Raw genomic sequence first — 13903 nt, 5'->3', positions numbered from 1 at the left:
AATCTAATGCAAAAATGTGCTCATACTACTTGAAAAAACATCCACTTTTTTTTTTTTTGTAAGAAGAGAAACCATAAGTAAGCCAAAAGCCAAATTAAAAAAAGAAAGCCTAGATAGTTGTCAAATCACACATACACACACACACACACACACATCCCACATTCAGGTTGGCCTACACAGATAGAAGATAGTTTGAGTAAAAGCAAGGAACTTACTGAAACACAAAGCCAGAACGTGAAAATTATAAATAAGATGAGAGGTGATAAATTAGAAGTTAATGTGAACTACAGTCAAGAAAAAGGCTGAAGAAAAGAAATAAGATGTGTTGGAATCTGGGGAGATTAATACAATGAGGATGAGGTAACACAATTTTATTTTGGTATGTGCATGATGTGTGTGCTTTGTAAACTATATATTGAAATTCATACTCAAGGTGTTGTCAACAAGTTGCATTAAAGAATGGTTGTCAATGAAATAGATGACATGGGGGAAAATACTACACTAGAAGCTCTCTGGGTATTTTTTATCCTAGTTTCCCTGAATTTTATGACATTTGGCAGGTCAATTCATTTCTCTGGATATGTGTTTCCTTGATCAATATGAACTCAAACTTTATATTTTCAATGTCTTTTCATATATATTATAAAGTTCTGTGTAAATATAAGAGTTTATTATTAAAAAATAAGAGGTAGGATCTGAGAATTAATGTTTACTACTCTTAAATTCATCTTGGCCTCAAAGATGTACACCTCAAGAGGGTAGAACTTTGCCAAATCCAAGGTTCTCTGAGTGATACTTCTTTTTCCTTTTAAAGGATACACATACCTAAGTTTCTTTATTCACTTATAATTATTGTACAGTTAAGTGTCTGATTTGAAGAAACTAATGTCTGATTTACTTTTCTTAGAGTAAACCCCAAACACAGCATTGTTCCATCTCAAGACGACTTAGCAAAATGATAGCTTGTACCTCTGGAAATCTGAAAAAGTTCTGAGTTCTCCCAACGGGCTCCAAAGAAGGATGGTGCCACTGTCCCCTGGTGGAACCTACTTCTCCTAGATTCTTCTAGGATATCCTTGAATGTAGATTCCTATAATATGCTCAGAATTGTGAAATGTACAACCAACTGTGCAAACTTATGGAGCTTAAGGAGCTTAAGTGTAGCTGGGGGAGAAGGGAGCCAAAGTCCATCCATGAAATTAATACAAACAGATACAAGTCAGTACCAATTCAGATATCTGTTGAGAACGTTCTTTTGGTACACTCCAGGTGTTTTGGAAGAAAAGTGATCTTGTCTTTGAATACTGCATTAGAGCAGTTTAGTCCATTCTGGGGGTCAGAACTGTTAATATTGCTGACCAGCATCCTTTGAAATTATTTTACCAAATCATCTGCTAGAGTGGGAAGGTGAATGTCACAAGTAATTCCCCTTCTTCATTCTTCTTTTTCCTTCACACCACATCAGGGAAAAACCCCTCCTATCTCTAGAGCTTGCACGAAAAACCAGTGAACTAATCCAGTGGTACTGCTAAGATTAGTGACCCAACCCCTGCTTAACTGGCGCATTTCAAAACCGCATATGTCAAGGTCTTCTCTGCATATAGGTCAGTGTGTGGTTTCCTACACTGTGGCTACTCTGGGGAGACAAAGCAGTGCTGGTTTCTTACTTTAAAAAAAGGTGCTCACTGAAGAAAAGACCTTGAGATGGTAGGCTGAGAAAGCACAGGAGGACCTGAAGGTCACCTTATTCATCTGGAAATTCTCCGATTGGCCACTGTTACTCTCAGGCCACGGCTGTTGTTCTGAGTAAGCTGGGCCTGTTCTGGCTAAACACGTCCCAGGGTGATGCAGGCTGGTGTGGCTTGGTAGGGGGGATAAGTGAGGAGATGGCCGTCAACATGTGTGGGCCAGATACCCATTTCCTTGTGTCTCTGACATTAAAAGAGTCAAGTATTCCTGCTAAAGGACCCTTGAAGATGGAGGGTGAAGGAAAGTAGGTGTATCTTCACGGAAGGGTAGAGGATTTCTGGACGGGAAGGTGAGGGGTAAAGACATGGTGACTGCTTGTGGGGAGGTGTGCTGATTGTCAGTCCCCGAGTAGTGGGTCCTGGGAAGTACAGCAGGCCATTCTCATGTCAGAGTGTAATAACCCTTGGTCACTTTGAAAGGAGGACTGATTTTAAGTAAAGAACTTGGTAATTTTTCCACACTTCTTTACATTCAGACGAGATCTTGGGTTATAGTCCATTAGGTTAATTTCTCCTATATTGAGGGAGAATAAAGTAGTGCTTAAAAGTTCAGAATCTAGAGGCAGAAAATGTGATTTATTTATATATTTTTTACTGAGTTACAGTCAGTTTACAATGTTGTGTCAACCCCTGGTGTACAGCACAATTCCTCAGCCATACACAAATATACATATATTCGTTCTCACATTCTTTTTCACATGAGCTACAACAAGATATTGAATAAAGTTCCCTGAGCTATAAACTTGTTTATATATTTTATATATACCAGTCAGTATCTGCAAATCTCAAACTCTCAGTTTAATACCTTCCCACCTCCCTCCCTGCTGGCAACCACAATTCTGTATTCTATGCCTGTGAGTCTGTTTCAGTTTTATATAAAAGTTCATTTGTCTTTAGAAAATGTGACTTAAAAATCCATTTCCAACCCTGACTAGCAGTGTGACCTTGGACAATTTACTTAACCTCACTATGCCTCAGTTTCCTCTTCTGGATACTGGAGATAATAATAAAAGCCTTGTCTCAGAGTATTGGAAGGATTAAGGTGAGTTCGTAGGTACATATTGCTTGGCACATAGTCAGCACTTGATCATTATTTCCCATGGAAATCACATGCACACTGACCCTCAGCCTAGGGGACTACACGGCCTAGAGATGGAACACATGGGATTTATGGTTCTGTTGGATCTGGAGTCAGCCCAGCTGTGCCCCTTGCCTGCAGTGTGATCTGAGACAAGTTATTTCATCTTTCTAAGCATCATTTTCTTCATCTGTAAGTTGGGATAATAGCGACATTTACCTCATAGTTTGCTCTGAGGAATGAATGAGATGATTTACATAAAGTTCCTGATGCAGGATCTGGCACCCGGTAAATGCTACTTCTTTAATACTCGCACACACATCAGGTATCACACATCACACACACACACACACACACACACACACACACAAATATTCTCGCATCTTACGTGATTGTCCCTTCTCTCCTTAAAAGAAAACCTGAAAAAAACTTCATCTTTCCTAGGGAGGTAGAGAATAATGACCCTGAACTGATTGATTACTTATGTACCTGGGAAAAACATACTCTTTTTCAACTCTCCCTCACATTTTCCCTTTCTATCCCCCATGTCAGGAGCAGAAGGCCAGGGAAATCTGTTGCACAACAGGAGGGGAAGGAGAAGGGGACCAAAGCTGACTTGGCACATATCCCCTCTTCTCATGGGCACCTGCCCACCAGGACTGGCTGCATAATTTGTAGGGCTCAATACAAAATGAAAATGCTGGCACCTTGTTCAAAAGTCGTTAAAAACTTCAAGGCAGAGATATCACAGCATTAAAGCAAACACATGACTGCCACTGCCTGGGCCGCAGTCTGTAAAGCTGGCCCTGCCACCAGCCCGGGGGCAGTGGGAGAGAGGAGGTGTTGATGCCCCTTCTGCCGTTGATATGGGGCTAACTTGTCTCTGCTTTCCATCCCTGAGCCTGGCTGAGCCATGTGGGTTTACTTCCAGGGCTCTCTGGGAGCCTGGGAATGTGAGGTATCAGAGACGTCCCCACCCCTAATTCTGTGGAGAGAAATCGAACTGTTAGAACTGTCTAACCCAGTCAATGAGTTTGACCAGTTCTTAAGGAAATCCTCATAATTGTAGGTCATCCACAAGGGGAAAAAAGTATAGTAATACTAGTCTTTGGAAAATATTTGTTGATATGGGTGTGGTCTGTAATGGTGCAAAATGTTCACTTTCATGGTCTAAGAATCAATCTCTTAAGTTTAACAAGTGTTACGCACTTAAGAGGATTTACCCACTTTTTTTTTTTTTTTTTCACTTTTCAGAGAAGTGAAAGCTTGACCTTCTTTCTTCCTGTTGTTAGACTCATACTAACTTGAGGACATTAGATGGAAGATGAGACCTGTGCAGGCAATAAAGTTGCTTCAGTCTTCAGGAGCTAACAATGCATATTATCCATTACATCCATTTTGTCCATACCCTTTTATCTATTATATGCCCTGCAGGGAAATGTGGTGATGGTGATGGATTCTTTGAGAGACCACCACATGGTGCAGACTGCCTATATGCTCCTGTTCTGTGATCACATTTGAGAGTGTAGCCCCTGGGGATGTAGCAGTGGAGACACTTGGAGGGGATGTGGGGTCAAATGGGGCAGAGAAGGGGGTTTCGAGGAAAGCTGCTAGACTTAGAGGAAGGAGAAGAGTGGTGAGAAAGGGTGAGGAGTAGAGGAGAGGGTTGGGGAGAAGGGGAGAATGTAATGGGTCGGGGTGAGGGTGTGGGGAGAGAGGAAGGGAGAGCCCAGGAAGAAGGAGGTCTAGGGTGAAAGGTTCTGAAGTTAACATGTGGGTTAGGAAGTCCCAGAAGGAGGGGAATCCTGGAGTTCGAGCTCCTGCAGCAGGCCCTTTCCTGTCTTAGGCGAACAGAAAGCCCCAAGGGGCCACAGAGAGAACACTGGTCATTGTACATCCCCTGGCGCTGTCACTGCTTAACTCCACAGGTCGGTCACTACTCCTCTCAGTGATTCAGAGTCCTCATATGGCAAAGCAAGGGGGTGCAACAGGGGGCCTTCTAATCCCAGTCTGAGCCAGACTGTGAATTCCAGGGGAGCGGGTGAGAGAGAGGAAAGGGACAGGTCAGAGAGTGGGAGGAAAGCACAGCCGGGAAGAGCGAAAAGGAGGGAGCTCAGGGGAATGCAGGGGACTGGGTGGGGGAGAGTGAAGCCTGGTCATTTTTGCCTGTTATACATTTCCTAATACATTTTTTAAGTAATAATTTTAATGAGATATTTACATACCATGTGTCTCACCCTCTTAAAGTGTACAGTTCAGTGGTTTTTAGTCTAGTTACAGCGTTGTTCAACAATCACTATTATCTAATTCAAGAACATTTTCATATCCTCCCTGAAGAAACTGCCTGTTCGTGGTCACTCCCCATCCCCTCTTGCCTCTTGTCCCTGGAAACCACACATCTGCTTTTACTTCCTATAGATTTGCCTATTCCAGACATTTCATGTAAGTGGAATCATACAATATGTGGTCTTTTTTACCTGGCTTCTTTCATTCAGCATTATGTTCTCAAGGTTCCTCCGTATTATAGCATGTATTAGTACTTGCTGAATAATAGTCCACTGTATAGATATATCACATTTTGTTTATCCACTCATCAGTAATGAGAAACAATGTATGAGTTTTTTCCACTTTTTTTTTTTTTTTGGCTGTAGTGAATAATGGTGCTAATATCTTACATTCTTACACATTTTTGTACGGACATATGCTTTTATTTCTCTTGGGTATATACTTAGGAGGAGACTTGTTGGGCCACGTGGTTATTGTGTGTTTAAAGTTTTGAGGAACTGCCAGTTTTCCAAAATGACTGAACCATTTTATAACCTCATCAGCCATGAATGAGAGTTCCAATTTCTCCACATCCTTGTCAACACTTGTGATTTTCTGACTTTTTGCTTTGTTATCCTAGTGGGAATGAAATGGTACCTCCTTGTGTTTTTTTTCTTTTTTGAGTATAATTGATTTACAATATTGGGTTAGTTTCAGGTGTGCAGCAGAGTAATTCAATTATATGTATATGCATTTTTCAGATTATTTTTTATTACGGACTATTATAAAATATTGAATATAGTTCTCTGTGCTATGCAGTAAATACTGGTTGCTTATCTATTTTATATATAGTAGTTTGTGTCTATTATCCCTCTCTCCTCCCCTTCTCCTTTGATAACCGTAAGTTTGTTTTCTATGTCTGTGAATCTATTTCAGTTTTGTATGTAGATGCATTTGTATTACTTTTTAAATTCCACATGTAAGGGATATATAATACTTGTATTTCTTTATCTGACTCACTTCAGGAAATATAATTTCTCTGGATCTACCCATGTTGATACGAATGACAATATTTCATTCTTTTTTATGGCTGAGTACTATTCCATTGTGTGTGTGTGTGTGTGTGTGTGTGTGTGTGTGTGTGTGTTTACACACATATACATACCGCATCTTAAGCCAATAGTCTGTTGATATGCACTTGGGTTGTTTCCATGTCTTGGCTATGTAAATAGTGCTGCTATGAACAGTGGGGTATGTGTATCTTCTGGATTAGAGTTTTCATCTTTTCTGTATACATAGCCAGGAGTGGGATTGCTGGATTATATGGTAGCTCTATTGTAACTTTTTTTAAGAACCTCCACACGTTGTCCATAGTGGCTGCACCAATTTACATTCCACCAACAATCTACAAGGGTTCTCTTTTCTCCACACTCTCTCCAGCATTTATTTTTTGTAGACTTTTGATGATAGCCATTCTGACCAAAGTGAGGTGATAACTCATTGTAGTTTTGATTTGCATTTCTCTGATAATTAGCATCAGAGCATCTTTTCATGTGCCTATAGGCCATCTGTGTATCTTCTTTGGAGAAATGTCTGTTTAGGTCTTCTGCCCATTTTTTGATTGGGTTGTTTGTTTATTTTTTTGATATTGAGCATATGATCTGCTTTTATATTTTGGCTATTAACCCCCTGTGAGGGATCATATAATTTGCAAATATATTCTCCCAGTCTGTAGGTTGTCTTCATTTTGTTTCTGATTTCCTTGCTGTGCAAAAGTTTTTAAGTTTGATTAGAATCCACTTCTTTATTTTTGCTTTTATTTCTATTACCATGAGAAACTGATCTAAGAAAATATTGCTACAAGTTATGTCAGAGAAAATTTTGGTTATGTTCTTTTCTAGGAGATTTATGGTGTTATGTCTTATATTTAGGTCTTTAAACCATTCTGAGTTTATCTTTGTATATGGTGTGGAGTGTTCTAATTTTATTGATTTATGTGCAGCTGTTCAGCTTTCCCAACACCACTTCCTGAAGAGATTGTCTTTTCTAGATGGTATATTCTTGGCTTTTTTGTCATAGATTAATTGACTGTAGGTGTGTGGATTTATTTCTGGACTCCCTATACTGTTCCATTGATCTGTATGCCTGTTTTTCTGCCAATACCAAATTCTTTTGATTACTGTAGCTTTGTAGTATAGCCTGACATCTGGAAGGGTTTTGCCTCCAGCTTTGTTCTTTCTCAAGATTGTTTTGACAATTTTGGGCCGTTTTTGGTTTCATATAAATTTTAGGATTATTTGTTCTAGTTCTATGAAAAGTGTCATGGGTATTTTGATAGGGATTGCATTAAACCTGTAGATTTCTTTGGGTAGTATGGCTATTTTAACAATATTCTTCCAATCTAAAAGCATGGGATATTTTTCCATTTCTTTGAATCATCTTCAGTTTCCTTTATCAATGTTTTATAGTTTTCATCATATAGGTCTTTCACCTCCTTGGTTCCTCTTATTCCTAGGTATTTTTTTTTTTTGATGCTTTTTTAAGCAGAATTTTAAAAATTCTCTTCTGTATTTCATTGTTAGTGTAAAGAAATGCAATAGATCTCTGTATAGTAATCTTGTATCCTCCTACCTTGCTGAATTCATTTATTCTAATAGTTTTTGTGTGAGTATATATGATAGTCAATATAGAGTATCATGTCATCTGCATATAGTGGTATTTTTACCAGTTCCTTTCCAATTTGGTTACCTTTTATTTCTTTGTCTGATTGCTGTGGCTAGGACTCCCAATACTATGTTGAATAGAAGTGGTGAGAATGGGCATCTTTGTATTGTTCCTGAATTTAGCAGGAAGGCTTTCAGCTTTTTACGATTGAGTATTATGTTGGCTGTGGGTTTGTTGTAAATGCCTTTTGAGATGTTTCTTCTATACCCACTTTGGTGAGTGTTGTTGTTTTTTTTTAATCATGAATGAGTGTTGAATTTTATCAAATGTTTTTTCTGCATCTATTGAGACGATCATGTGTCTTTTGTCTTTACTTTTGTTAATGTGGTATATCACACTGATTGATTTGCATACCCTGAACCATCCTCGAGACCCTGGAATGAATCCTCCTTGATCATGGTGTATGATCTTTTTCATGTATTGTTGAATCCAATTTGCTAATATTTTCTTGAGGATTTTTGCATCTGTATTTATCAAAGATATTGGCCTGTAATTTTCACTTTTTTGTATGTGTCTTTGTCTGGTTTTGATATCAGGGTGATAGTGGCTACCTATTATGAATTTGAGAGTGTTCCCTCCTCTTCAGTTTCTGGAATAATTTGGGAAGAATAAGTTCTTTGTATGTTTGGTTGAATTCCCCAGTGAAGTCACCCAGTCCTAGACATTTCTTTGGAGGGAGTTTTGTAGGGTTTTTTTTTTTTTCATTACAGATTCTATTTCACTTCTAGTGATCAGTCTGATCAAATTATCTGTTTCTTCTTGACTCCATTTTGGCAGGCTTTATGTTTCTAGAAACTTGTCCATTTCTTCTATGTTGTCCAATTTTTTTGGCACATAATTGTTTATAGTATATCATTTTGATTTTTTATATTTCTGTGGTATCAGTTGTTATTTCTCCTCTTTCATATCTTATTACATTTATATGTTTTATTTTGTTTGTTCTCAGCCTGGCAAAAGGTTTCTTGATTTTGTTTCTTGTTAAAAAAAAAACAAAAAACAGCTTTTAGTTTTACTGATCTTTTCTATTTTTTAAATTTCTATTTTATTTCTTCTCTAATCTTTATTATTTCCTTCTATCTGCTGACTTTGAGTTTTATTCTTATTCTGATTCTTTTAGATGATAGGTTAGGTTGTTTGATATTTTTCTTGTTTTTTGAGGAAGGCTTACGTTGCTATGAACTTCCTTCTTAGAACTGCTTTTGCTGAATTCCATAGAGTTTGTAAGGCTGTATTTTCATTTTCATTTGTCTCAAGATATTTTCTGATTTCTTCTTTGATTTCATCATTGATCCATTAGTTTTTTAGTAGAATGTTGTTTACTTTCCATATGTTTGTTCTTTTTCCATTTTCCACCTTCCTATGGTTGATTTCTGGTTTCATATCACTGTGGTAAAAAAAAAAAATGCTTAAAATAATTTCTATTCTTTTAAATTTGTTGAGGGTTGTTTTGTGGCCTAATATGTGGTCTAGCCTAGAGATTGTTCCGTGTGTGCTGGAAACGGATGTTTATTCTGTTTTTGTTTTTGTTTTTTTTTTTTTAATATAGTGTCTTTAGGTATCAGTTAAATCCAACAACTGGTCTATTGTGTCATTTAGGACAACTGGTGTACTGTGTCATTTAGGATATCTGTTGCCTGATTTTCTGTCTGTATGATCTGTCCATTGGTGTCAGTGGGATGTTAAAGTCTCCTACTATTATTATATTACTGTCACTTTCTCCCTTTCTGTCTTAGTGTTTGTTTTATATATTTGTGTGCTCCTATGTTGGGTGCATATATGCTGAGTGTACTATCCTCTCTTGTATTGATCCCTTTATCAGTGCATAATGTCCTTCTTTTTCTTTCTTTATGGTCTTCAAAAAAGGTCTGTTTTGTCTTATATAAGAATTACTACCACTGCTTTCTTGTCACTTCCATTTACATAGAATATCTTTTTCCATCTTCTCACTTTTACTCTGTGTGTCTTTCACCCTGAAATGAGTCTTGTAGGCAGTATGTTGTAGGTTCTTTTTTTTTTTTTAATGTACTCTGCCACTGTGTCTTTTGATTGAAGCATTTAGTCCATCGACATTTAAAGTAATTATTGATGGGTATGTACTTATTGCCACCTTAAACCTTGTTTTCCAGTTGCTTTTGTTTTCAGTTGCTTTCTCTTTGTTTTTCCTTTTTTAATTTGATACTTTTCTTTTACAGTATGCTTGAATTCCTTTCTTTTTGATTTTTGTGAATCTATTGTATTTTTTTTATTTGTGATTATCCTTGTGTTTAAGCATATTGACCCATAACTATATATACTTGGTATAAACTGATGGTAATACAAATTCAAACACAATCTAAAAGAGCTACATTTTTATAATCCTCTCTTCCACATTTTGTGATTTTTATGTCCTATTTCACATCTTCATGCTTATCCTTTTTCTGTTAATTGTTTTTATAATCATCTTAACAAAAAATTTTGGATTGTTTTTAATCTATGTCCTGGCTCATATAAATGATCTTAAATCTTTTTATACAATTACCTTTCTCATATAAATGATCTTAAATCTTTTTATACAATTACCTTTCCTATTTTGATTTTCCTTTTCCTACAGATTCCTGATTCTTTTCTATTTAGAAAAGATCTTTCAATATTTCTTTTAGGGTAGGTTTAGTATTGCTGAATTCTTTTAGTTTTTGCTTGGCTGAGAAATTATTTACCTCTCCTTCTATTCTAAATGATAATCTTACTTGGTAGAGTATGCTAGGCTGTACATTTTTCCCTTTCAGGACTGAATATATCATGCCACTCACTTCTGGCTTGCAAAGTTTCTGAAGAGAAATCAGCTGATAGCCATATGGAGATTCTCTTATAACTGACTTTGTTTTTCTCCTGCTGCTTTAGAATCCTCTCTTTATCTTTAACTTCTGCCATTTTAATTATAATAAGTCTTGATGTGGGTCTGTCAGGATTCATCTTGTTTGGGACCCTCTGTGCTTGCTGGATATGTTTCCTTTATTAGATTTGGGAAGTTTTCATCCATAATTTCTCCAAATACATTTTTGTTCCCATTTCTCTCTCTTCTTTTGGAACCCCTGTTATGTGTAAGTTGGCATGCTTTATCTTATACCATAGATCTCATATGTTGCTTTCATTTTTTTGTTTTTCAATTGTGTTTCTGTCTGCTGTTCTGATTGCGTGATTTCCATTATTCTATCTTCCAGATGACTTACTTGTTCTACGGTGTCTTTTAGTGCGATTCATTGTTTTCAGATTGGTTATTTCAGCAATTGAATTGTCTATTTTTGATTGGTTCATCTTAGTTCCTTGTTACAGTGATCTGAATTTCTGTCAATAATCTTTCTTAATTCCTTTACCATTTTTATTATCTCCTTTTCAAACTTGGTGTCTAGTAGACTTATGAGATCTGTTTATTTGTTCAGCAGATTTCTCTTGTTCTTTTAACTGAGAGTAGTTCTTATGTTTTTAAATTTTACTTAACATGTCTGCCTTTATGAATTTAGGGGAAACAGTTATCTACTCTGGTCTTCAAGGGGTGAATTTATCTGGAGCACACCTGTATAGACTGTAGGTCCAATGTTTTTGGTATGAAGGCTGATTTTGGTATGGATTCCAGCCATGTCTTTCCTTAGTGTGTTCTGGACATTTTTTACTTGATAGGCGATGTGATTGTTGTTGTGGTAGCCACAGCCTGTGCTGGATGTGGGGCAGGGCCTCCTCTTTGCTTTGTGGCTGTCACTGCCCTATTGGAGGTGGGCTTGTTTCCCAGTTGTTGGAGTAAAAGTCCTAAGGGTCAGGTTTGGTCAGCTCTGTTGCCCTTGAGTACATGCTCTGCCCCAAAGAAGATGGCTGATGAAGCAAATGAAGTCTCAGTGGTCATAGTGAACCTATGTACTACCTGTGCAGATGTCCACAGTTCCACATAGAAGCAGCTCAAGGTCACATCCCTTTTTCCTTGTGTTCATCCCAGACTTAGTGCTAGGCTGTGATGTGCAGTAGACTGGGGCTTGGGCTGAGGTTCTGTGGCTCCAGGAATCGATGTGGCTGTGCTGCTGTCTTGGACCTGGGCTGCCTCTGTTGCACACCTCTCCCAGCACCTGCCTGCCCTAGATCTGGCTCTAAGCTGTGGTGTGGAGTGAACAGAACTGGTGCATTCCCTCCCAAAACAAACTTGCTAGCTACGTGCTCCTGTCCAGTGCCTGTCTCCCTGAGATTCAATGCCCAGCCACTACGTGTTCCTGTGGTACCAACCGATGCCTGCATTGATAATGTCTACTGCACCCCTGACCCTAGCCATGTGCATGCTGACAGTGGAGGTGCAGCTCCCCTCCCTGTGGGACCACACCCCAGACTCTCCAGGCTGTCTCCATGCAGCTGTCTACCTAAGCTTCAGCAGTTAGTATTGTACTTTCCTGTGGCCACTCCCTGGTAAGCATACCAAAAATGTCTGCCCAGCTCACCATGCCACCCAGAGTGTGTGCTGACTGGTTCCATCCACTAACCCCATGCATGTGCTAACAATAGTTTCTGCAGTTTGGCCTGGATCATACTCCAGGTGCCCTGGTCTGTCTCTGTGCGGCTAGACTGAGTCTCTGCTTGATCTCAAGCCAGGCTGTGGTGTGGAGTGAGCCATGCTGGAATGTACACTCCTTCTGATTGGGAAGTGCGGTGAGGTGGCAGCTGTCAGCACAAATGGCTCTCCACCTTAATTGTTAGCTAATCAGCCACTATGCACTCCTCACAAGTGGAGTCTAGTCTTTTCCAGCCCCTCTGTCTGTCTCAGTGGATTTCCCAGCAGGGAAAAGGGGCTTCCTAGAGCAAGGGTCTATGTAGACCTTTTCTTCTTTACAGATCCCTCCTAGGGGCGTCGGTTCCATCCTGATGCCTTTTTCCCCCTGCCCTTCCTGGTTACATGGAGATCTTTCTGGCAGCTTTGATTTATAGGAGCTCTTCTGCCAGTTTCCAATTGGTTTTCTGTGAAAATTATTCCACATGTAGATATATTTTTGATGTTTCTGTTGGAGGAGGTTAAGCTCAGTGTCCTCCTGCTCCACCATCTTGATCCTCCTTCCTCATTATGGTTTTAATTTGCATTTTATTGACGACTAATACCACTGAGTATCATTTCATGTACTTATTGGTTGTTTGTATATCTTCTTTGGAAAAATGTCTATTCATAACATTTTGTTCCAGTTATCTTTTTATTGTTGTAAGAGTTCTTTATATATACTGGATTCAAATTCCTTATTAGATAATTGCATTTTTTTTACCACTTTTTATTTTCTTTTCACTTACTTGATGGTGTCTTTTAAAGCACAAATATTTTAAATTTCGATGAAGCCCACTTAATCCGTTTTTTCTCTCGTTGCTTATGCTTTTAGAGTCGTATCTAAGAATCCATTGCCAAATTCAATGTCATAAAGATTTATCCCTTTATTTTCCTCTAAGAATTTTATCGTTTAAACTATGACTTTTAGGTCTCTGGTCCATTTTGAATTAATTTTTTGAGGTAAAGATAAAATAAAATTGTTTTTTATGTGGATATCCAGTTGTCCCCAAATCATTTGATGAAAAAGCAATTCTTTTCTCTGTTAACTATCATGACACTTTTATCAAAAATCAGTTGACCATAAATGTAAAAGTTTATTTATGGACTCTGAAGTCTATTGCATTGATCTATATACCTATCTTAATGTCAGTACACTGTCTTGGTTATTGTGGCTTTGCAGTAAGTTTTGAAATTGTAAAACATGAGTCCTCCAACTTTGTTGTCCTTTTTGTCTTTTTTTAATGATTATTTTTGATAATTGGCTGTTTTTATTTATTTCCATCTCTGCATGAATTTCTTGAATCAAATTGTTAATTTTTGCCCCCTCCAAGTTGTATTTTTTTTGATTGACATTGTGGTGAATCTGTAGATTAATTTGGAAATTATTGTCCTCTTAATAGTATTAAGTCTTCTGATCCATTAACATGGGTTATCTTTTCATTTATTTATCTTTTAAAAATATTTTTCAGCAGTGTTTTGCAGTTTCAATGTACAAGTCTTGCACTTCTTTTGTTAAATGTTTCTTATATTGTTATTGATGCT

General features: G+C 37.9%; 1 long non-coding RNA gene across 1 annotated transcript in view; it reads left to right on the top strand.

Moving 5' to 3' along the window:
- Window positions 1-13903, top strand: part of LOC106730010 — a 357525-nt gene that overhangs the window by 54156 nt on the left and 289466 nt on the right. The window lies entirely within an intron of this gene.

This window comes from Camelus ferus, chromosome 21, assembly GCF_009834535.1.
Source record: "Camelus ferus isolate YT-003-E chromosome 21, BCGSAC_Cfer_1.0, whole genome shotgun sequence".
Taxonomy (NCBI): domain Eukaryota; kingdom Metazoa; phylum Chordata; class Mammalia; order Artiodactyla; family Camelidae; genus Camelus; species Camelus ferus.
Note: the sequence above shows the minus strand (reverse complement) of the source record. Positions and strands in the feature narration are given on the sequence as shown.